At 36.4% G+C, this 26,009-nt stretch overlaps 1 non-coding gene across 1 annotated transcript; it reads right to left on the reverse strand.

Annotated features, from left to right (window-relative positions):
* Positions 1 to 9,950: 9,950 nt before the first annotated feature.
* LOC126004685 (U6 spliceosomal RNA) lies at positions 9,951 to 10,054 on the reverse strand. The gene has a single exon (XR_007493950.1). It is a non-coding gene; the product is annotated as a U6 spliceosomal RNA (small nuclear RNA).
* Positions 10,055 to 26,009: the final 15,955 nt, after the last annotated feature.

Below are 26,009 nucleotides of genomic sequence, written 5' to 3' on the forward strand. Positions count from 1 at the left end.
TTTAGCTATGTTTTTTTAATAGAGAAGCAAATTTAGGCTTGTCATTTACATGCAGAGAGCAGGCCTCAATGTTCTTGAAGTTTTATCCATGGAAGAGAGGAAAAATACATTTAAAAATTATTAGGTGAATAGAAACAATATTACATCTGGTATATGTTCTTTAAAAGTCATCCATACTTCCCCCTACCTTCCAAGACACTATCACTTTTTTCTCTTCCCTATTGTCCTCTCAGTCAGATGTTTGTTATTGCAAGGCTTCTGGTCATACTCATAATTCCCTTGGTTTCTGCAGGTCTCTTTTGTGTACACACACTCTGTTATGATTAAAAACATTTCCAGCTATAAAGCATCTTCTCCCAGCCCTCTATAAAATAATATTAAAATCATGCCTGGTACTGTTATGAGTTTCTGGAACAACAGTCCTGGAGGCAACAGCTGCTCTTTCGTATTGTTGAAATAGAAACTCTGTTGGAAGCATTGAGATGGCCTCTTATAGCTTCCCTAAAGGAAAAAGACGTAAATTCAAGAGCAGATTTTCACCAATCCCAGTCTCTGATTGCATTATCTGGAAGATCCCTTAATAGATCAAGAAGACTCTTGCCAGAAGTAGTTAGTTAAATAGGGTGAGTCTCATGAACACTCCCTTTAATGAAAGAGAAAGAGAGAGAGATTGTGAGGACATTCGCCTGCACCTACTGACTACACTGTGAAGCAGCTGTCTAGATCAGCAACTTCTTCCTTCAGATTTAACTTTCTACCTGTAGTATCAGGAACCATCACTTTGCACCAAAGATAGACCATGTCTTAACTAGCAAAGGAGCAAGTCAAGGACCGTTTCAACAAGTTAAACTCCAAAGGAGAACAAAAATGAAGTTTCTTAGCAAGAACCTGAACTACCAGGTCCCTGATTTGCAAAGTATAACTCACAGACAGAATAGCAAAGGGAGTGATAACTTCTGCTTCTTAACTGACCAAAAACCAAATCCATGAATTATAGGAAACTCAGAACTGGGACATTCTTTCCAGCTCCATTCCAAGTAATGAGCTAGATAATCCTAGATAATCTATTGCATAAGTCTAAAACCACTGTCCTCCTACCATTTGCTTTTGCTATTCTTGGTAGAACAGTAAACAATTTTAGTAGAATACAGTAGTATTGTAGTAATTTATTATATCTAATAACACAAATTAATTTTACAGTTACTATATTATGAAATCCTTACAGTAACTGAACAGTGGAACATTGTTTTTTATTTTATATGGTAATAACTTAAAGATATTAAAAATATATGGACTAGAGACACAGTATAATGTGGGGAGCTTGTTTTGCATATAGCAATTCAATTTTGATCACTAGCATCCCATGTGGTCTCCTGAATTACCAGCAGGAATAATTCCTGGGGACAGAGCCAGAAGTAACCTGTGAGTATTTTTGGGTATGGCCCAAAGCCAAACAAACAAAATGAACAAAATTAAATCAAGCTATAAATAACTTACTCAAGAATTTGTAGCAAGTCAAAAATAAAGGGAGGATATGGACCCAGGTTACTCTGACTTTTAAACATTTTCTGTTTGTTATTGTGGCTACTCTATATACTTTCTACTTCTTCCCTAATCAGAGTTGCTGCACTTCAAGTATCAGTTAAGTGACCCAGGATAGATCTTCAGAAGAAAATTCTCTCTACAATGTATTTTGTTGCCCCCAACCAAAGGACACTATTGTTTGGCAACAACAATGTTGGATGCACTATTTGCTGAAATGAGGATTTGCTTTGGAATACATCACATGAATAATGTTCCATTGTATCAGCACCAAGATCAAACAGATAATATAGCAGGTAGGATGTTTGCCTTGCGTAGAGCCAACCTGGGTTTGAGAACCAGCTTCCCATATGATTTCCCTCAAGCACTGCCAAAAGTAAATCCTGAGCAGAGTTGGGAGTAACCCTTTAAATTGCCAGATGTGATAAATTAATTAATTAATTAATTAAATTTTTCAGAGTTGTAAGATTCCAAAGGAGACACCTAATTTTTCTTCATTACATTTCTGGAAGTCTGTAAGTGTCTACATCAACCCACATCCATTTTGCGTAAAGATCAGAAGGACCTGCTCAGAGGAACAGTAAACACTTCAACAACGGTAAAATTGATGGCATACATATAACTTTGCTTCGCATGGAAAAAAATCTCTAAAATAATAAAATGAAACGTTAAGGGAATAACCCATACATATAAAGAATATGAAAGGAGGAAAAACCAAAGGCAAGATGGCGGAAAATGGATAGAGTATGGCAACTACAGACAAGAGAATGTTTACATCAACAATCAAAAGATAGAAAAACATTGCAAAGTCAGCCAATGTGTATCCTAAAGCCCTTTAAAAGACTGTGTTCGAAGGTACAAAGAAGGTGTGTGTAGTGAAACACACAAAACACACACTCTGCTCTTCTCTAAACAGACTTTGTCCTCGTTTCCTCTTCTGTTCACTCAACCCATTTGAGATGTAAAGACCCAGGTAGGTTGTGATTAGCATTAGATAGGTACTTTTGTCTGTGAAGAATGTCTACCCTTCTGTGAACAAGATCTACCCTTCCTCCCATATGGATTGAGTCTGAACAATAATGTTTGTATGAGGAGGACAGTTGGCATTCAATCCTTGAGATTGGAAGCCCCCTGATCCCAGCTTTTCTCTCTATGTCTGTCTTGATCTCTTAATCCTCATGGGACCCCTGCTTCAGATCCATTCTCCCAGGGATAGATTCCAGCAAGTGGCACCTATACAGGGGAGCATGAGAGTAGGACTGGAAATAACATAATTGGCAAAGTCCTTAAGAGAGACATTCACTAAGCAGCTCTGCACTTTTCGTTGTTACCTGCTGGCTGATGACCAGACTTCCTATCAAAACTATTAATAAAGGGACAAACCTAGGGGCCCGAGCGGTGACACAGGCGATAGGACATTTGCTTTGCACGCGCTAACCTAGGATGGACCACGGTTCATGGACCCGGTGACACCCCACATGTTCCCCCAAGCCAGGGGCGATTTCTGAGCGCATAGCCAGGAGTAACTACTGAGTGTTACTATGTGTGGTTCCAAAACCAAAACCAAAAAACCAAAAACCAAAAAGGTGTGGGACAAACTTAGTCAAAGACCTTTAGACTGGAGAAAAGATGCTCAACAAAAGCTAAAGTTCTGGGGCTGGAGCGATAGCACGGAGGTAGGGCGTTTGCCTTGCATGCAGAAGGATGGTGGTTTGAATCCAGGCATCCCATATGGTCCCCGGAGCCTGCCAGAAGTGATTTCTGAGTGTAGAGCCAGGAGGAACCCTTCAGTGCTGCTAGTGTGACCCAAAAACCAAATCCAAACAAGACAAAACAAAACAAAAAAGCTAAAGTTCTAAGTAAAAATGGAAAAAAGTTGCATGTAATTCTACATACTAAATAGAATTTAAAACCCTATCTTCATTGCCTAAGGCTGACAGACTCTTTGAAGACAATAAACACTAGAGAAAGGCTAATCTATGTTGACATTTCAGTGATGCTTACCAGGATGGCATAGACTTTGAGTTATCTTACTTTAAAAAACTTTAAATTTTTAAAAATTTAAGCTTTCATTTTGAAGTAATTTAACTTAAAATTTTATCCAACTTTTCTACATATCTTACATAAATTTAGTGATCAGAATCATGATCAGAATCATGAAGTCTAGCATTTACCTCAATACTATTAACAAATGTATAGGTATTAACCACGCTTTACCAAAATCTATTTGAAGATCACATGATATGTTAAGTTTTAATGTCTCCTTATATTCTTTCAATTTAGGACAGGCGCTAATTATTTTTTTTGAATGGCATTGACACTTTTAAAGAGCAATGATCAGCTACTTTTCAGAATATCTCTTCTCAGTGTATCATATCAGAAACTCATGATTAAATATGATCCAATACTAGTGATGCTACTTTTGATGTTTGGGTTAAGGTGGTATCTTTATGGTAATACTAACTTTGCTGTTAAAAACTATATTGTAGGGAGTACTGAAGATAATTTCAGCAGTAGAGCAAGTGTCTTGAATGTGTGAGTCCCAGAGTTTTATTCACAGTGTTGGGGGAAAGGAGAGAGAGAGAGAGAGAGAGAGAGAGAGAGAGAGAGAGAGAGAGAGAGAGAGAGAGAGAGAGAGAGAGAGAGAGAGAGAGAGAGAGAGAGAGAGAAGTAAAATTATGACAACTTAAAAAATCCAATAGAAAACATGAAAGACAAAAGAGAATGAAGTCCTTGAAGGAGAATAAAAATATGCAGGCATTTTTTTTCTCCCATTTCCTGAAGCATTGAGACTGAGCAAGAATCCTAATTGGTTAGAGGCAGCAGCAGTTGTGGTAACTCAGAAGTAGGATGGTAGCTTGACCTGAGTGTATGGGGTCATCCCATAAAGAACGGCTTAGTTTGGGGATCTAGAAGGTGAGATAACATCTGTGTGAGGACAGGTCAAGAGGGGTGATGAAAAGATCTACAGAGCTTGAGGGAGCATTAGCAGCTGTCAGAGGATAAAGAAGACATTCCCATGGTGGGGGCATGGAGAGATGCTTTCTTTGATGAGATTGATTTTATATAGACTAATATATCAAATAAATTAAGATGTGCAGTAAATGAGCTCCAGATTTCCTACTTTGGAGAATTAAGTTAAAATGTAGAAAGGAGGGAAATTAATGAACCTTGTGATGATAAATGTAGTGAACAAATGGTTGTAATGCGCATATGTGTGTAAATAAAAAATATGTAGTAATATACTTTAATATGTTTTACCTTCTAAGAGTCTCTGTACAAGAGCAATAAGCATCCTTAGCACCCAGATCTTGCTTTCTAAATATCATTATCACTAGAGAAAGGGCCAATTCTAATGCCCAAACAGGAAAAATATAAGATGAGACTGAGAAATTTTGTCTGTGAGAAAGTACTCAAAGAGTTGAAGGAGTATGTCAAACTAACAGAAGTCAGCTATTATTTGGAACACTTTGAGTGTTAAAATAAATGATTAAATGGATTCACAAGCCTGAAGACAATGGAAACAGCATGCAAACTGGTATTCAGAAGGAAACATGGCACTTGAGGGAATTGGGGAAGAGGACAGGAATTGAGCAATGACTATGGTAGTGGGAAATGTTTAACCAGGAGGAGGACATGTTGAAGGATGGTAAAGCATTATGCATGAAACCCAACCAGCAACAGTACTGTACACCACAGCGCAAAAAAACATTTAAAAAAATGAGCCTCTCTAGAAACAGACTGATATGTGGGGGGCAAATGGATTTTGGGATGGTGGTGGGGTATTGGTGGAGGGCAGTGAAGGAATCTGTGCTTAAATATTATATGCCTGAAACCCAATTATGAATAACTTTATAATTTTACAGTAACTAACTTAGAAAATTTTATATGTATCAAGAAATAAAATCCACAGAATAAAAAGAAAACCATGACCACAAACTAATATATATCCATTACCATCTTGACTCTAAATGAGTAATAGGATATCCATATAAATTCAAAAATATTTATTGATATAAATATAAAGTATAAGACTCTAGAGGCAAAGCCTAGCAAATATATTATAAACCATAACCCATATAATCAATAATATGACAATTTAAAAGCATGCCCCCACTGGATGGATGAAATGAGAAGCACACAGAATCCTTCTGTAATATTCCTATTGAAAATGCATGTGATAACACCAGTCAAACCTAAGCTAAGGGAAATTCTACATAATGACTGACCTAAAGTCTTCAAATAGATTGAGGTTTCATAGAGAAGATGTAAATTGTTCTAAATTGAGAGAAAATAAAGAGAAATTACTACATGCAGCATATGTTTCTGACCTGGACCTTTTTGCTATTAAGTACATTACAAAGGAAATTGGAAAAAGTTGACTGGGGTCCGGTGGTAATGTGTTAATTTTCTGATTTTTATGGTTATATGTGGTTATGTGGGAGAATGTTGCATGCAAGGAAGACATACTAATGCATTCAGATATCAAAAAATTATTGGGTCCACAACTTCCTTTCAAACCATTTAGGAAAATGTTCTTTCTATTGTAGTTGTAATTTATTTTTGAAGTTTGGGTTTGCTTTAAAAATTGAAAATAGATTGGTAAGAGATCAAGAGATGAATAATAGGAGAAAAGATATTTTTAAGAAGTTAAAAATTTAGTATAGGAAATTCATCATCTGAAGACTACTGATATGAGGAAGGCTGGAGATATGCTTCTCTCTGACTTCCCTGGTTCTTGCTGCCTGTGACTAAAGAATCAGCTGGACGGGTGAGCAACTGCAGCAGTCTCAGAGTGGGAGCAGACCAGTCAGCTATACAAAGGTGAAAAGAAAGCTTATTAAAGCAATAGTATGTATGTCACAGAAAGGGCAAGTAGATATTTACCTAGAAGAGTAAAGGCTCTGACTTCATTGTCCAGGATTATATACTTTTCTTGGATGTGGACTCACTTCTCTGTTCTTGCCCTGTTTCTACTCGTAAGATAGCATCCAAGCACATGAGCAGATGCAAATGCTGCCCAAATGCTGCAGGAAGTCAAATGCTCACAGGTCAATTCTCTTAGGTAATGTACACATGGGTTTTATTCTTATGTACAAACCATTTGATTACCCTCATAGAAGATCATAAAAGACTCTTTGCAGTTTGGGGAATTTGAATCAGGCTATTTCAGTTTAGTTATTGTATTCATAAACTTTTGGGACCCTCCACTTATAATTTTTAGAGCCTTCTTGTTAAAATTACTGCTCTTACAAACCTTCTTGTTCACAAAGCTCTTTTGGGCATAGAGATCAGGGGCTTTATCATCAATAATCCTGCTTCTAATGCCTTCTTAGAACTCCTTTGGTATTAAATTTTAGACGATTTCTTTTTTTTTTTCCCTCCTAATTCCAACTTCACTATTAGTTTTCAAAGTACCAAATATAGAGAACATGTTTATAAATATGTAACAGAAGAAAATGTTCAGTTTTTCTTGTGGGGAATGATTTTTTATATGAAATGCCCCATTAAGCTTTTAACCCAATAAGTGGACAAGACCAAGGCACATATCTTTGATATTCGGAGTCAACTAAGAGAGGATACAGAGCTTCTATAAAGGAAAAGAAGCACATTCATATACTCTTTGTATGGAAGTTTTTGATGGGAAAGAAAATCATTTTTTCTGTGTCAAACTTTAAATCAATAAAGAATTTATGACTTAGAAGTATAAAAAACTTAGCAGTCAAAAGGTCCACTCCTCAATATAATTCTGTAACTTTCTTCTAAAGAAATGTTAAAAGCATAAGAAAAAATATTCAAACTATTTTCTCAGTTCTTGCTTGAGTCAAATTACTGCTTTAGTAGTATAAAAAGTCAGAAGAGAGGTTTGAGATGCCTTTAACCTGGTAGGTTGAAGTAAGGAGTGTGGGGGATAATCCACACTTAGCATATAAAATAAAATAGAAGATAAAGGTCTAAGATTATGGTGAATATTGATCAACTCATCATTATTTTTTCTTCTGGATATAAACTGCCTCCTAGAGATGTTTAATAGAAATATCACTTGGTTATAACTTTTTGATAGCATAGGTTACCAAGAAATAGGTGATCTATGTGTTAAGAGAATCCAAGGATCATTTTTATAATATTTGTAAGATTATATATAAAATATGGCCATGCAAAGGTTCTCATGACATGATGTAAAGTTTAAAGATGAAAGTCTCTCCCCCACCCTCATCCCAGTTTGGTTCTGTTCTTATTTTTCTCTTGATAATGGAATATGACCTTTACTCTGATAATCTTCTACAATCAATTCCTCAAATCATGCTTCAATATAGAAAGCTGACCAGGAGTTCCTGCCACATAAGGGAAATACCCTCTAATGAAGTCAGTTATTATAAAAAGGCAAAGATTTACCCCATGGAAAAAGAAACAGATGTACAGTCAGACTAGAGTTTGAGCACTGTGACTATATAGTATAATTCCAAGTTAAATAACAAGATATCTACCAGTTTCTTATTCGTCAGTGTAATTTTGTCTATCCAGGGTTTCTTTATGATTCCATGCAAACTTTATGTTTTGCTACTATAAGTTCTTGAAGTATTTTCTCTTAATTTGAACCCTCTGACCAATAGATCAGAACAAAATATCCAATAGACAAGCCTCATGTATCACTAACTTTTGACAAAGAACCTGAGAGAATAAAATGGAGTAAAGGGTAAAAATCATTTAACAAATGATACTGGGAAAACTGGATAACTATGTGTAAAAATTTTTAACTGGATCCATATTTCACACTTTTCACAGAAATTAATTCAAAGTTGGTCAAAGACCTTGATATTATACTTAAATATCTAAAGTGCATTGAGGAAAATATAAGCAGGAAGCTTCAGGATCTGGACCTCAAAGTTGTCTTCAATGATACAATGCTATTGGCAAAGGTAACAGAATAAAACATAAACAAATGGGACTACATAAAACTAAATGTTTTCTGCATGCAAAATAAACAGAGGCTAAAACTAAAAGACATCAAAGTAAGTGGGACACATTACGTAAAGCGTTGATATCTAGTATATATAAAGTACTTATGAATATCAACAGAAAAAATTTTCAAAAAGCTCATCAAAAATGGGGAGTAGAAGGACTTAGTAGGGACTTCTCTGAGGAAGACCAACAGATAGCCCACAGGCACATAAAAATTACTTACAGTTAGGGAAATCCAAATCAAGATGTCAATGACAAATCATCTCATACCAATAAGAATTGCACATAACAAAAATTGGAGGAGCCATCTGTGTTGTTGGGAATGTGGTAAAAAGGAACTCCTCTACTGTGGGTGGGAGTGTTATCTGGTTCAACCTTTGTGAAAAACAGCATGGAGATATTTCAGTAAATAAAGAGTTGAGCTTTCATATGACCCAGCAATTCCACTTTAGGATATCTAACCCAGAACACAAAAATTCATTAAATTTTGTATACTGTTATGCATACCATACATATGCATACCATTAATCATTGAAGCACTTAGTACAAGAGTTAAGAAATGGGATTAACCTAGGTATCTAATGATAGATAAGCGGATCATGAAGGTGCTGTGTAAAACACAATGAAGGACTAGACAGATGTAAGGGATGATGAAATCATGCAAGTAATTACATAGATGGAACTGGAAGATAAATGAAGTAAGCCAGAAGAAGGACAAATACAAGGTAATCTCATTTATATATCTTATAGAGAATAACTGGAAGAGGGAATATAAGGCTTGAAAGGGGGGATAATTATATAACCCTTGATCCCAGAGTATATGGAAATAAACTGAGAAATTTATAAATAAAGTTATAAAATATATAACTATATAAATATTTATATTCTTATTTTTATATTTTATTTTTATTATATATTTTTATTTTATATATGATTTATTTATTATTTTATTTATATTTTATATATTTTATATTTTTATATAAAAATCATTCCCCTCAAGGAAAATTAAACATTTTCTTATACTACATACTTAAAATATTTTCTCTATATTTAGTACTTTGAAAACTAATAGTGAAGTTGGAATTAGGAGGGAAAAAGTTTATTTATAAAAAGTTTATAAATAAAGTTATAAAATAACTGAGGAGGAAAAAATTGGGGAAAAAGTTGGGAGAGACAGAAACAAAGGGGAGCAGGAGTCAAGGGGATCCAAGTACAATGGGGTATATAGGAATGGAATAGCTAAACATCAAAATCACAGAGTCAATAACACTGAAAACAAGAGATCCAAACTTCAACAACCAAATTTAAAGATGTGCCAGTCAAGGTGGCATGTGGGGACTGGGATAGGGAACTTGGGAACCCTGGTGGAGGGAAGATGACACGAGTGATGGGATTGATGCAGGAATATAGTATGTCTAAAACTCAACTATGATCCCTTTTTTTATTTAAATATGGAACGCTTCACGAATTTGTGTGTCATCCTTGCGCAGGAGCCATGCTAATCTCTGTATCGTTCCAATTTTAGTATATGTGCTGCCGAAGCAAGCACCTGTGATAACTTTTGAAGCCTTGGTCCTTTAATAATTTTTTTAAAGCTTCTGTAATATGATCAACATCTTCAAAGGCAACACTCTATCCTATCTTTGCAAAAGAATCTGTTGTAGCATCATTATGCAAACTGAAGATCTAAGGTCTCCATAGACAGATGACTCTAGACTTCTTCCAAGGGAAAATTAGTCTACTAAAATGTACTTGAGTTCCCCATTTTTTGCTTCCAACATCCAGTATATCTTTGGGCACCAAGTGAATAAAGTGCTCACCATTAATGTTAGACCTGGATATTTGTCTATCTGGTCCACAGTTAAGGATTGATGGGTATCAGAAAATATGACCCTGCCAACATGTTGCCTAAGACTTACATCTATAGTGAAGCCTTGAATTCTAGTTGTTCAGCTGGTGAAAGAGACCAGAGAGAAACATACAGGATAAAAGGCATTTTTCTCTCTGACCTCTGCAGCTGGTCCTAACAGCTGGTCCTCTATGCCTGAGGAAAAGTAGACAGATAGGGGGTCTTTGGCAATGAGGTTTTAGAAAGTGGTAAACCAAGTTATGATCTAGAGAAATTACTCTGCCACCAAACCTAAATCAACTCCAAAGCATGAAACCTGGATCTCCATTTGCATATGAGGGACCTGAAGTCTGATAAGAAACTAATTCAAAGAAAGTTGAGCCCCTTCATGAGAGGAGAAACTTCAACAAGTAAAAGTGGCCATAAATTGAATTTTAAAGTAAACTACCCAAAGGATAAAGATTTTTCACTTGACAACACCCTAGCAACAGATTCCTATCTACATACAAAGTCCCAAGATAAAGCAGATTTGGGATAACCAGCTTTGTAAAGGCAAGCAAATAACATTCTATCTCAAAATTGCCTACGTCCCAACTGTGGTGTGCAATTCGATTCTTTTTTATGGGTGCTTTCTTTTATTATCTCCCTCTTCTCTCATATTTCCTTTAAAAATAATTTTATTGAAGTATTGAGATTCACAACACTGTTAATTATACCTTTATGCATATCATTTTAGCACCACACACATCACCAGAGTGTCCGCCTCCCTCTACCAGAGTCCCAGTGACTGCTCCCTCATCATGTAACTCAGTTTTATAGACAAAATCTCCAGTTCAAATGACTGGCCATTTGTTGTTCCCTTATTGATCTTCTCTCAGTTCCTAAGTACAAATGTTGTACTTAACTATACATCTCCTCCTTTTCATTAGTTAGATGATGTACCTGGAAAAATGGGGTAAAAGCTAGGCTTGACTTTCCTGTTTTTGGTAAGCATGAAGGCATGAAACCTTGAAAGCTCAGGTGATAGGGATCAATTCTCACTCCATACAAATATAAGTGTAACTTGATATCTACCTTAGAGTCCATTCCATGCAGATGCTCATGGATAACTATGCCATACCAATAGTAAGACTTCCCATCCCTATGCACTCCTTAGAAGACCAGAGTGAGTCAAGAAGAGGGCAGTAGCACTCTCTCATTTGAGGACACTAATTCCCTGACTTCCCACATTTCCAATCGATATCATTTCCCTCTCACCTTCTGTTCCACTTTTGTTTCTTGTTGAAGTTTAGGGCAGAGAGTAAGGAAGTGAAGGGGAGTGGGGATGGTCCTCTGCCATTTGGCATAGTTTTAGAAAGGTTTATGAATTTTCTTTAGAAAAAAAATCTGGCAGAGTAGGGCCATATCCATTGAATCTCAGAGGTTAGTCCTGTATCTGTGCTCAGGAGTGACTCCTAGTGGTGCACTGAAGAAACATATGTGTACTGGGGTTTGAACCTGGATTGATCAAAGTGGTCACATGCAAAGCAAATTCCTTACTTCTTTACGTCCATACTTCCTTACTATCTCTTCAGCTCATAGGAGCCAATGATTTTTAACTTCTGTCTTCCTCTTCCCAAAACCTTACTAGCTAAGTAAACTCAATGGTACAAAATTCGTCAAGTTCAGGGGTTGGGAACTGGCAGTAGAGATGGTCTTTTCTAGGAATTGGAAAATGACACTACAGCTGTATTAGTGCCTGTAGAATAACTTGAATCATGTCAAGAATGCCCTAGAGTGTACCCAAGAGTTATAAACAACATATTACTCCATTTAGTAAGTTCAAGTGTCTTTGCCTACTCCAGGCAGGAGCTGCGGAAAGTATAAATTTACCTATACTTCAGAGAATTTAAACTTAGCATTAGTGTTGGCCTCTCTCTCTCATATAAATTTTCAGCACCATGATTATAAGCATGACTGTAGTTGGGTTTTAGTCATAAACAGAACACTCTCCTTCATCAGTGCAGCATTCTCACCACCAAAGCCCCCCTCCTTTCCAACCCCTGCCTGTATTCGAGACAGGCATTCTACTTCTCTCACTCACTACCGTTGTCATACTAGTTGTTAGTGTAGTTATTTCCCTAACTGCATTCACCGCTTTTTGTGGTGAATTTCATATGGTGGTCTTGCTCTTTCTAACTGCTTTCAAGAAAATTAATATGACTTGTAAAATTTCTCAATTTCAGTGGGTGAAATTAATAAATATCCATCAATCATTATCATTCTTATCATTCATTATTTCCTTGTGGCTTAATAGAGCAGTGTTGAGGCCCACATCTTCTATCAGACAACAGAGAGATACTAAATTTTCTCTTGACCCACCTTTGAGAGCCTTTTTGGTACATTAGAAAGTTCTGAGTCTTCTATTTGTAGACTCAGGATTAGATTCCTGTTCTAGAGAAATGATTCTTTTCTTAGGATAATACCTACAATTTTATCAGTGCCTAATTAGAGCCACTTATTAGTGTATTCTTGCCAACCAAACATAGGACTCAATCAGAACTCCTTGTTCCTTTGTGCCTAAGAACTATTGCACCAGACTCTGTCTTTAAAGCTTGCTCTACTAGTTATTAAATGTTAACCTGGGTAATGCTCTCTGTGCCTCAGTTTATACATCTATAAATGGAAAATTAATGGTTTATAATTCCTAGTGTCTTTGCCAGTAGAAAATTAATATAGCAAAAATGCAGCACAATTTATGACACCATTAAATATACATACATAATAATGATTACTATTATTACATAATTTGGTCCAATTTGCTTCATTGTCTTTACTTCAAAGCTCTGAAAGAGTGTTTGTAAAATTCTTCAAAGGCAAATTCATTATATTAACCCCCAATAACAATAGTATTTTGCTTATGTTGGAGAGATAGTACAGGGGATAAGACACTTGCTCACATGCAACCAACCAGGGTTCTATCTTCAGCACTGCATATGTTCCCTTATGAAGAAGTAGCAGTGAGCACAGAGCTAGAGTAATTCCTGAGCAGTGCTTGCTGGATGTGCTCCAAGAAATAAATAACTAAAATCAAAACAGAAATTCATAAGAAGTTGTTCAGTAATGGTGGAGTCCTAGACAACTCGTTTCGATCATAATCCAGTTGCCATTGATCTTTGTGAACTCAGGAAATTTCTTAATTTTTTTCTTAACTTTTTATCTATTTCAGAACTGCTTCTCTAAATTTTCCCATCCTCTGATATCTCTAGGTGAGTTTAGTCTCTAGGGAAACGAGCTTAATACGTCCCAGACATGGACTAATGATTAGAAATAACTCCCAGCATAGAATCATAAGGGGGTTTAATCCTAGATCTTGGTTACCATTCCCTATAGGCCAATCCCTATTCCATCTAAGCTGCTTTTAATGCTGCTAAAATTTTGCAGCTCATGTAAAAACACAGCTGGTTACAAAGGAGCTTCTGATTGTCTGCAAAGCTCTTTGAGATCTTGGCTTCAGTGGGTTGGAGGCACATTTTGAGCTGAACTGTGCCTGATTCTCAAATGGAGGATAAACGTTAGATCCAACTTTTACACAATTTACATAGATGGACCTCCCTGTTCTGCTAGCTAGGAAGAAGAGAGAAAAGAAAATGGGGCTTAAATAAGGCTAATCTGTCATTTCTATGTGAGGCAGGTAAAAAGGTGAGCTTTAAAACAAAAAATAGTTCAGGAAGGAGATAAACAGGTCTGAGACCGATGGAATCAGTAGTGTTGACTGAAATAATCATTGTTGTGAAGGTTAATCAAATATTCTTCATTTCAGAATCAAAGGTGGGAACCAACCAAGAACCAGAACAAGTTCTGATTAGCTGTACTCTTTCCTCTGAATTATGGTTAGGGTTCTGTAAATAGCCATTGTGAATATAGTCTGAGAACAATAGATATATCAAATAATCATTCTATAACCAGGCATTAGTTTTAGAAGTGGGTATTTTCTACCATCCTTGGGTAAAGATAAAAGGTAGGGCAATGCATTGTATTCACTTATGGGCCATTATCTCTATGGTTTGATGCAATATGATAAGAAATGTAGACACTAGTTAAAAAAATCTTTATCATGATGAATGCCTTTTGTGATGATTTAGTTTGAGCAAACATTTAAAAAATTGTATTTTATTAAAGAACCATAGTTTACAAAGTTCTCAATATGTTGAATTTTAGGCATATAATATTTCTTTTCTTTTTTTAATAAACATTTTTATGTTGGCCAAAGTGAATTACAAATCTTTCACAGTAATATTTTACGTACATATTGACATTGAATCAGGGGAATTCCCACCACCAAAGTTGTCCTCCCTACACCCCCCCGTTCCCAGCATGCCTCCCATATTCCCCTCCCATAACCCTCAGGCTGCTAATATAAGTGGTCCCCTTTGTGTCTAGCTTGTTGTAGATTGGGTATCGATTCTGTTGTCGTTGATTTAGGGTTTAGTGTTTGTCTGATAATTTTTATTACTACTTAGTGATCATACAACTGTTTGGTCTTGGTACCCTCCACTGTTTCCCCCTCAATTCAAGAGGCAGAACAAGATAGTTAAGTTATGTGGTTCTGTTTAAAGAAAAGAAAAAAAATGGGGTAAAAGTCAAACAAGCAAAAATGGGCTGAGTCCTTCTAGATGCTATCAATATTAATTTGAGAGAAGAAAGGGAAAAAAAAGAGAAACAACAATACGAAAAGAAAAATAAAACAAAAAAATACAAAAAGCACCACAGCAATAAAGACAATCACCACACAATCACCACAGTCCTGAAATAAAAGCAAAACTAAGCACACAAAATGAAAACAACAACAGCAACAACAGTAGCACCCCCCCCCCAATTATTTTGTGCTGCTTTTATTTTTCTTTCTGCATGGGCACAGTAAATATTGGGAAAATTAGATAGGGAATTCTCTTGGCCTAAGAGATACAGGATTTTTCTGCCCTTGAAGTATACTGTCATGGGAATAACTATAGACTCCATACATGTTTATTTACTCTCCCCGAGGTCCTTTTGTGGTGTATGGAAAACTTCTGTTACATCATGGATGATAAAATCAGACCTCTGTATCTAGAGATCTTGGTATCTACACAGGTCAAAGAATGGAGCCTATGATGAAGTCTTTCTTTACGGTTCTGGAATTTCTATTCCATCACTGTTATTTTAATCAGTCTTCTGTAGTTGCTGGTCTTTGTTTTTGCACTGATCCTAGGATGAAGCGTAGGATAGAGTCTTTATGTTCCCAGAAGACCTGTTCAGTTGCAGTTGTCTCTGTCAGACCCATGGAATTAGAGATCTTGGTTGTCGTGCAGGTCTAGGCCAAAGCCTAGACTAGGGCTTTTTTATTGGTCCCATGATAAATTCTGTCCAGTCATAGTTGTCACAGTCAGTCTTCTGTAGATAACTATCTTGGCTTTTGCACAGATCAAAGGATGACAAGTCTTCTGACTTCATCCTATCATTAGATGGTGATGTAAGACAACCTGCTCTTAGATCAAACTGTTGCCATTTCCTCATTGTCAGGATATCATGTCAAAACTGGCGCATGTTTGGTGTCAGAGCAGTATTAATAATGTCCCGGAGGTAGTTTGGTTCCTGGAGCTGTTGTGGAGAAATGTGTTGGTTCTATGTCTGGGATCAAGGGTTCTGGGTTGGATGGTCGCTGTCTAATCACCTGGAGTCTAAGTTGGGTCCACATGACATATGTTCAAGTTGGGAGACATATAATATTTCAACATCAGTTCCACCACTGGTGTCAACTCCCATCACCAGTGCTTCCATATCCTCCATCATCATCCTCCACTCCATACCAACCACCCCTATTCCCTGCCTGCCACTTTAACAAGCATATTAAAGTGAGAATGGCACATATCAAAAAATAGGAGGAAGAATAAGTGCCAGAGGGATGTGGTGCAAAAGGACTTCTTTTCCACTACTGGTAGGAATGTTGGAGTCAACCTGGGTGGAAAACGTTTCACTAATGATGCTCTCAGCATCATGGTGGTTGTGGGCAATGGTGGAATTCTTGTATGCTGGGTCTTTAGGGCAGGGCATGGCCACATCCAACTTCTTTATTTTAGTTGATGTGACTTTAGTTCTCTTTGTTCCCAGGGCTACTTATAACTGTTTATTTTCTTCCACTTGTGAAAAGACGGACATGTAGATGTAGTTTATTCAGTCAGCTATATCTACAGATTGCAAGACTTACAAACAACACAAGGGTCTGGAGGCTAAAAGACCCAGAGTCTGGCTAGAAGGAGCATGATCAAAATAGAGTTGTAGACTTCTTGGTATATTCATCTAAGACTGATGGGGTGAGAGAGCTCTGTGGATCTCTTCCATAAAAGCACTATTCCCATATGAAGGATTCCACGTTTATGCTTTTATCGTTCCTCTAAGGCAGTGTTTTTCAACCTTTTTGTGCAAAGGCACACTTTTTCATGAAAAAAAAAATCATGAAGCACACCACCATTAGAAAATGTTAAAAAAAATTTAACTCTGTGCCTATATTGACTATATATAAAATAATTCTCCTGAATAGGAATCAAATAAACACAAAAATTATTTTATAATTATTTTATTATGAAATAATTTAATGATTGGTCTATTTGTGAGCCAAAGCTGCATGTTACAGATGAAATTGGAATTTTTCCCACAGCACACCAGATAGTATCTCATGGCGCACTAGCGTGCCATGGCACAGTGGTTGAAAAATGCTGCTCTAAGGGTCTACCTAGTAATATCACCATTGTGGGAGCCAGGGTTTCAATATCTGAAGTTTGGAAGGATATAAACACTTAGATCTTAGAAGATTAAAGAAGGTCCTAGGGAAGAGAAATTTGAGATTTTAATTGGTCAGAGGGTAAGGATCAAGGGTAGTTTAGAAACTCCAAGACTGTAAACCATGTATTTAAAAAAAAATCTGAGACTAACAGACAGCCCAGAAATATGGGAACTAAATAAGAAATTGCTCATTTGTACCTGCTGTAAGGATCCATTAAGTAACTAATTTGGGGGTAAATAAATTAGTCATAACACTGGAAACTTAGATTTTGGAATGACATATCTGTTGTGAGAAAGGGCATGTTCTATAAAGAAAAGAACATAAATAAAAAAGAATAGGAAACTGACATGTTACCTCTCAGGAATTATAAGGGGGATTAGAAGGAGATGGAGAAGGCCAAGTCCAAGTAGGAAAGTCTTAGCAATGTTTTTTCAGAATTGTGTGTGTGTAAATGTAGAAATATATATATCTATATATATACATATATATATGAAAACTAGTAATTATAAAGTCTTCTAGTTATGCAAAAGAAGAGAAATACAGGGAAGAACCAATAAACAGCTCAATTTTAAACATGATCTACTAGCAGAAATATTTCTTTGTTTGGGAACTTTACTGTTTATTTCATTAGGACCTTTACATAATTAGTTGAAGTACATTTGCATTAAAGAAGTATGTCTCATCTTGAGACATGTAGTCTTGCATTCTCCATTGAATGAGTTTTACCCTGCCTCATACTTTCACAATCCACTTTACTAAAAATTTCTAATAGAAACATTAATTTAATTTTATTATATTTTTGTTTGGGACATATTCCATTACTTTAAGGGGTTACGCTTGATTTCATGCTCATAGGTTTCTTCCAAAGTGCTCAGGTACCTGGGATCAAATCTAGGACTCCCACAGGCAAAATCTGCACTCAAGTCTTCTGAGTCATATCCTGGATTCTAATATAATATTAAAAATAACCCCTGATTTAATGTCACTATGTACCTAAAATATTACTGTGCAAGATTTATAATTCACTTTGGTCAAAGTAAAAATTATTTAAATTTAAAAAAGATTCAAAAAATAACCTTTAGAGAAAAATTCAAAATAATGTTTGATGAAATAGCTGGGTACTATATTTCAGCCAAGCTGACACTTAGTTGACACAGAAAATAAAGATATAATCATAAAATTTCCAAGAATATCTTTTTTAACATTGATAATGAAGATCAAACATAAGCACTACCTGAAATGCCACAGGCAATAAAGAAAAACTATAGGATTTGGGGAATTATTGCTAAAGATTTTTCTCTCTTAGTAAGTATAAGTGTTAGATACTATTTGGATTCAAATATTTCAGGAAGCCCATAATTACTTACCCTTTACTTTCTGAGACCCTACATCAATCACTTTCCTTCTCAGTCCCTCGGTTTTCTCATCTCTAAAATAGAAATAATCACATTGGTTTGTTAAAATAACTTTAAGCATTAAATAGTGCATTTCTGAAGGGCTAATACATATTAAATTCTTGATAGAGCAGTTTATATTCATAGTCATATCATGATTATTATTTTATCTATCCCATATTTGAAGATATTGTTGAGAGTAAGGAACTAGATTGAATGGATTTATAACTAACGTTCTAAAGGAGAAAAGAAGAATAAGGAAAATTTGTGCCTATAACTGGGTCATAGATTCATCTTCTATGCTGCAACTTGGTCTGAGTTCACTTTGTAGACAGGCAGGTGAGGCCCTGGAGATGCGGACTAGAAAAGTCACCAAACTAAACATGCCCAATGGTATGGATGGAGAACACAGTTGCAGAAATCAGAGTGAGAAGGCTAGATTCCATTAGGAGAGGAACTTATCCTAAAAGAACAAAGGCCATGATAAGAATAGGAAAGAAGATCACCCAAAGGTCCCAGGTATTCCTTTGATAATACCCTAAAATCAGAAACTGTTTTCATCTACATGGAAGCTACCAAGGAATGGGAAGTCAGAAAAGCTTAAAGAACTAACTTTGCAGAGGCAAGTAAAGCGTGTTTTTCACTTTTTGAGTAAAATTTATATGTCAAGTTGAAAGGGGGGTGCATTCTCTATCATAGGGATTCGTCCACATTTCTGCATCTGAACTTGAGACATGTACTCTTGCATTCTCCAATTAATGAGTTTTCCCCTGTCTCATACTTTCATTTTACTTCACTATTCATCTCTTTCCTGAAATTCTTTCCCCAAAATATATATGATGAATCTGGGACTTTAGCAACCTAAGTAGAGGCAAGAACTGACTTTTCTTTTCTTGCAGAAAGTAATTTTTTCCTCTAATGAGATCACAGATCATTGAGAAATCTGGTGGTGGAGACAAATTCCTATGCTATAAAGATGAAGTGGACCTCAGAAACAGCTTGATGGCTGCCTACTGGGGCTGGTGGGACATGAGCAACTATATTAGGCAGATGCTCCTGGCAATCTTTAGCAGCACTAACCCTCCCTCAAGCCCTTCCCTTTTGTAGCTGAGGTGGGTTGAGCAGGAAAGTAATAGCTGTCTTTCTCTTTTGAGGCTAGACCCTCCCTGGTTTCTCATTTCACCTAAATTACCAGCAACACGTTAGATGAAACAGTAAGCAGTCAGTTCACTTGCAATATTTCACAACAACCCAGGAAGGAGTCCTACTTCTTTAGTGGACCCACTTCTCCCACCTAACAGTTTTCTAACCTTGACTAGCAACAAGGCATTTCAATGGTAATGGGCTGACTTTTCCAACACTTTTTACTTCAGTAACAAATTCACAACTAGCAAAGACCTTTTTCCTCTACTTTGTGCCTTTGTCACCAGATCAGCATTTCCTAAGTTCATGGAACGGCCTCTAAATTTGTTCTTGTATTTTCTAGTAAACATTCGGTATAAATGAAGGTCAGAGTGGACCATATCACCCCTTCACCCTGGAGTGCTGAAGTAAATAAAGAATTAATAGATGTGGCACTCGCACCATACAAGACAGGCATGGATGCTGACTCTTACATTTTAATTGGGATTATTTGACAGTCAAAATAGCCTTTCATTTTTTCATTTAGCCCAGTGGAACAGGGGTTAATGACTTTGTCCAAAGAAAGAAGGCAAAGAAAGAACTCAGATCCAATTAAAAAGATCTCAGAAACAAGTCAGGCATAAAGAGTGTTCCAGAAATTCTACAATTGAATTTTTTTTCATTGACAAATGATCCTGCCATCACCGTAGATAGGGTAACATATCTAATTCCTATAATTCTATATCTTTAACTGAAGCCTGCAGGAGATTCTTTGATGGAAAGAAAGATCAATGGGACTGAAAGGAACATATTCCACTTCATTCCCTCTCTCTGAATTTAATTTCTCACCAGGTACTCTGATAGCTTCCTTCTTCCACCCCTGCCTAGAGTCATTTCTCATTTATTCAACCCTAAACGAAGAACAGAAAGTCAAGAGGATTCAACAAACTTTGACCTAGGAAAGACCTAAACCCTCCCCAAAGCAAAACTTTTCTTTTTGCAATTATACTGTATGTTCTCCATACAAAAAAGGAAAAAATAAGGTGGGGGGGGGAGGAAAGTAAATATAAAAGAGGTAAGGAAGCATAAGGAGACCCAGTGAGTTAACGCACAAGGCTTCACTGTTACAAAATGCCAGCAGCACTTGCTTTTGGCTTAAATCATACTCATTCTGTTATTTTTTTTTTAAATCAGGAACCAGATTTCCAATCATTCACTTTGTGACATTCTGTAGCCTGCTACGTGGCACATTATTATACACACTGCCAATATAAAGGCAAGAAATAGCCCTGGAACTACATTACCTGCTGTGTGATCATGGGAAAGTTATTTAATCTCCCAATATACTGTTTATTCATTTGTAAAATAGACACAGTATTAGACTCTACTTCAAAAGCTGCAAAGAGAATTAAATGTGTTATTGTGGGTATAAAGCATTTACATTTTATTAGTTAGATCTAGTGTTATAAAGCATGGAATGCCTAATTATAATTTCATCAGGACCAACAGGACCTTCACAGGGAAATTGAATATGGGTTGTGAAAACTGGAAAAGATGGGAAAGATTTTTTTGGAGGCGAGTTCAAAATTACACTGGCACAGAAGTGAAAGACATGCAGAATTACTGACTGGAGAAGGGATGAAATGGAAGAGAAGAAGCATGGAGGCTGTATAGTCACAAGCTCTTTCTTAGGCTCTGCTGGGGCCCATCCATCAAGAAAATGTTGTTCAAATGATCTATGGAGCTCCAACTACAGAGTCAATTATCTTAGACTGGGTACAGAAAAAGTGCTTCCAAAAAGGTGGGAAATTTTTTAATTTGCTCCCATAAATTATCTCAGCATACATTTGGGTTATTTATTCACAAGTGGGAAGAAAGAGTGAAAGTGGTGCTTGGCTTAAGATAGGCCATTCTTTCTGAATAAATCCAATTTTCCACAACCCTCTTTCTTATCCAAGTTTCTTAGTGGAGTTCTCTTTTGTGGTGGGCACACGCAGAGATGCTCAGGGCTTACTCCGGGCTCTGCACTCAGGAATTGTTCCTGAGGTGCTTGGGGGATCATAATGGAGTTCCAGGGATCAAATCCAGGAGGACTGATGCAAGGCAAATGCTCTATCCACTGAACTATTGTTCTGACCCTATGCTCCTTCTTCTCAGTATTGCTTCCATAAGCATCTCTTACCCTCAGAAGGCTTCCTTATGCCCATTACTTTCCAAGGTGTCCCAGCATTCTGAGGAAGAAAAAATGCAGATATGAAAGAGCTGGTGAGACAATTGAGCTATAAAGGTGACCTTAGCATTTTTGCTTCTCTTCTCTAAAGGAAGAACAGACTCAAGGGAGAGAAGTAGGAAGAAAACAATGAGTTAGCACAGACACAGAGAGGGAGTAAGAGAGATGGACAAGAGAAAAATAAAGTTCAAAAAAAAGGAACTAAGAGACTATTCTAACCACCTTTTGGGTTCCCAGATCTAAGAAAATCTGGAAAGTTATCTTTGAAAATATGCAACTGACTTAAAGTAAAAGTAATCAAGTCTCCATCAAACCCTCATATGACCTCCCTTGGAATTTGTATTTCTACTTTATAAATTATTAGGAGTTATACTTGAATTCATGGCTAGCAAATATTAATTTAAATCTTGCCAAAGATGAAACAGGTCAGGAAAAGAGTTAGAATGTAGTCAGGAATAGTAAGTCCTAGTAAGTAAAGACCTGGACTGCTGCTCTATATAGGAGGCTGAAAGAATGTATCTAGAGCCTATATCATCTCCTATAATATGTCTTAGAGCTTCTTGTACCCATGATAATTGTAAAGGAACAACTTGTAAAATAGCCAAGGCCTGGAAAGCTCAAAGCCCTTGGAGAGAAAGGTACAAGTAGTCCAATCAGGCTTCTCCAGTTCACAAAAGTGAATCTCATATAGAAGGTTTGAAGAAAGAATCTCTATTAGACCTTTGGAATTATTATGAGATCATAAATTTGGGATATTTCACTACTTATCTGTCCTAAGTCTTTTGCAGAGATTGTGATTGACCAAACCTTGAAGTCTCTATGACAAATTGAACATAATGGAAATTTTTCTTGTTATACACAGACCAATGAGAGGCATGAGTTTATTTTCCTGTCTGACTTCTTCCTGGTCCATTTTTCTGCTGCAACTGCTACTCTAGGAAACAACTTTCACTGTTGTAAGCTAAGAATTCCACACTTCAGTTGTATTATACTTTGAGGTATCTTAAATTCAATAGTATGGAGTCAATGGGAATCTTCCAAGCACTCAAGCATGTATGTACAGCCAGGATCTGCAAGAACATTAGAACCAGATGAGGCAGTTCTTTTTTTTTAATTAAATTAATTAATTAATTATTTAGGGTCACACCCGGCAGCACTCAGGTGTTACTCCTGGCTCTATGCTCAGAAATCTGTCCTGGCAGGTTCAGGGGACCATATGGGATGCCAGGATTCGAACCACCATCCTCCTGCATGCAAGGCAAATGCCTTACCTCCATGCTATTTCTCTGGCCCTGAGGCAGTTCTTAATCAACTTAATAAATGCTTCTCCTCTTAGTGTTTATGTGATAGTTTTAGGCACATTCTATGTTGGTCCTTAGAGCATACTATTGGGGTTAAACACCAATGGCTTGCAGGAGTCACTTACTCCAAAGACACACTGTTGTTTTCCCCCTTCTTCCATTCGTGGCACATGCTTCCAAGCCTTGACTACTGTTTACTAGTAGTGGTAAAGCTCCTGTCTTATCTTTTTTGAAGGAAAGCAAAGGCTAAGATACATATATATGTAGGAAAAGGAGGGTTTAGAAAAGAGAGACACAGGGGCCGGAGCGTGGCGCAGTGGTCGGGCATTTGCCTTGCATGCGCTGACCTAGGATGGACCTTGGTACAATCTCCTAGAGTCCCATATGGTCCCCCAAGCGAGGAGCGATTTCTGAGCACATAGCCAGGAGTAACCCCTGAGAGTCACTGGGTAACACAGAGCCAATAAAACACAGAGGAGGCAGGTTTGAAAAAACAGCAGAGCAGAGACGTTATTCCCTGTCAACCCAATTATACAGGTCAATTACTGAATCAAGGAGTTTAAATTGGGAAGAATAGACTAGCTAAAGTGAGAAGGTGAGAAGGAAGATAAAAGTGCTCAGAGAGCATGTTAAAATTTCTCACCTCCCTGCAACTCACCATATATATATATATATATATATATATATATATATATATATATATATATATATATATATATATACGCATTCTAGAGCCACATATCTAAGCCCCTGTCACAGAATGTATAAAACTGGGGAGAGTGGAAGACCTCATTGGGTAAGGTATTTTCTTAGAGAGCATATTCTTTAAAGGAAGGGCCTGGATATAAGTGGGTCAAGCCTTCTTTAGAAAGAATTGGTTCTAAAAACTTAACCATTTCTTCCAGCTTCTTCAACTTAGTGGCTTAAAGTTATCCACAGTATCTTCTTATGCTTTTTATTTTGATAGGTCTCTGTTAAGACTTCTCATTCATCTCTAATCCCACCTATTTTTTTCTTTTCCTGGTGAAGTATAGTTAAGAGTTTTTTAATTTGTTGATTCCTTTTTTAAATTTAATTTCTTTTTTTTATTTTGATCAAAGTGGATTACAAATCTTTCATAGTGATACTGAATCAGGGGCGTTCCCACCACCAGTGTTGTCCTCCCTTCATCCCTGTTCCCAGCATACATCCTTCAAATTAATTCCTGTTTTTCTAAACCTTTGTATTGTTTGTTTTGTTTTGGGGTCATACCCAGCAATCCTCAGGACTTACTCTTGGCTCTACACTCAGATATTACTCATAACAGAACTTAGGTGACCACATGGAATTCCAAAGATCAAACTGAGTTGACCACATGCAAGACAAGTACATTACCCAGCATACTATCTCTCTATATTGTTTTCTTGATTTCTATATACATTTATTTATTTCCTCTCTAATTGTTATTATTTCCTTCCTTTTACTTACTTTAATATTCTGCTGATGTTCTTTTTTGTTAGCTTGTTTCTCAAGCTTTGAGGTTAGGCTGTTTATTTGCTTTTCATTTATCTCCTGATACAAGCCTGAGCACTGCTTTTGCTGTGTCCCATGGGTTCTGATAATTTGTGTCTTTATCCTCATTTATTTTGAATAATTTTTTTTGTGCCACACCTGGCGGTGCTTAAGGCTTACTCCTGGCTTTGTATTCAGAAATAACTCCTATAAAGTTCAAGCAATTGCATGGAGCACCCAGAATTCAACCTGGGAAGATCATGTAGAAGACAAGTGCCCTACAGATTGTACTAGTCTTCTGGCCCCTTAAGGAATCTTCTTATTTCTTTTTTTATTTCCTCTTTGACTCAGAGGTTGTTTAAACGTATGTTGTACTGTTTCCAAATGGTAGGGGTTTTCCTGGCTAATATTTACCTCCATGAATTTAGGATCTGAAAAAATACCTGATGTACTTTCTTATTTTGTGACTTTTTGTCAATTCAATGTAAACATTCTAGAGAATGTTCCAAATGTGACATATACACTGGAACAAAATGTATTATTCAGTGTTTGGGAACTGGAAGTTTCCTATACATATCTTTCAAACTCAGTTCTTTCAATTTCTTGTTCAAGGATCCTGTCTTCTTGTTAATGTTCTATCTTGCTGATCTACCCAAAGATCCAAGTGGAATGTGAGACTCTCCCATAATTCTTGTGTTGTTGTCAATATAGCTCCTCAGATCTATGAGCAGTTAGTTTATAAGCACTCTGCCACTTCATTTGGCTAATATATATTGATAAGAATTAATTATTCTTAATCAATTAATCTCTTAACCATTACATAATGTTTGTCTCAATCTCTCATTAATTGCTTTAAAGTTAATGCTATTTGCTAAATTGTGACTGTCCTAATTTTTCTTAGTCTACCACTACCCTGTATGATTATTTTCCAACCATACACTCTGCTCCATCTAGTCATTCCATGTTTTTTAATGGAAGAGTTCAGTACTTTTTCATTTAGAGAAATTATTTATATGAGGTGTTTATTGCCATTTATTTATATTGATTTTGGTTGCTTTGCCATTTAACCTTTGCTTTTAATATGATGACCAATAAGAATTTTAATAAGAACCACTATTAGAACTGGTTAAGAGGTGACATTTTATCATCATAAAACATTTTGATTCTGAATCAGGAAGAGATAAAAATTTAAATAACCCAATTATAAATAAAAAATAAAATTAAAATACTAATTAAAAATTACCTCCAAAACAAATCGCCAAGTTCAAATGGGTTCACCAGTGATTTCTAAGCTTTCTTTTCTTTTCTCTCTCTC

This window comes from Suncus etruscus, chromosome 3, assembly GCF_024139225.1.
Source record: "Suncus etruscus isolate mSunEtr1 chromosome 3, mSunEtr1.pri.cur, whole genome shotgun sequence".
Taxonomy (NCBI): domain Eukaryota; kingdom Metazoa; phylum Chordata; class Mammalia; order Eulipotyphla; family Soricidae; genus Suncus; species Suncus etruscus.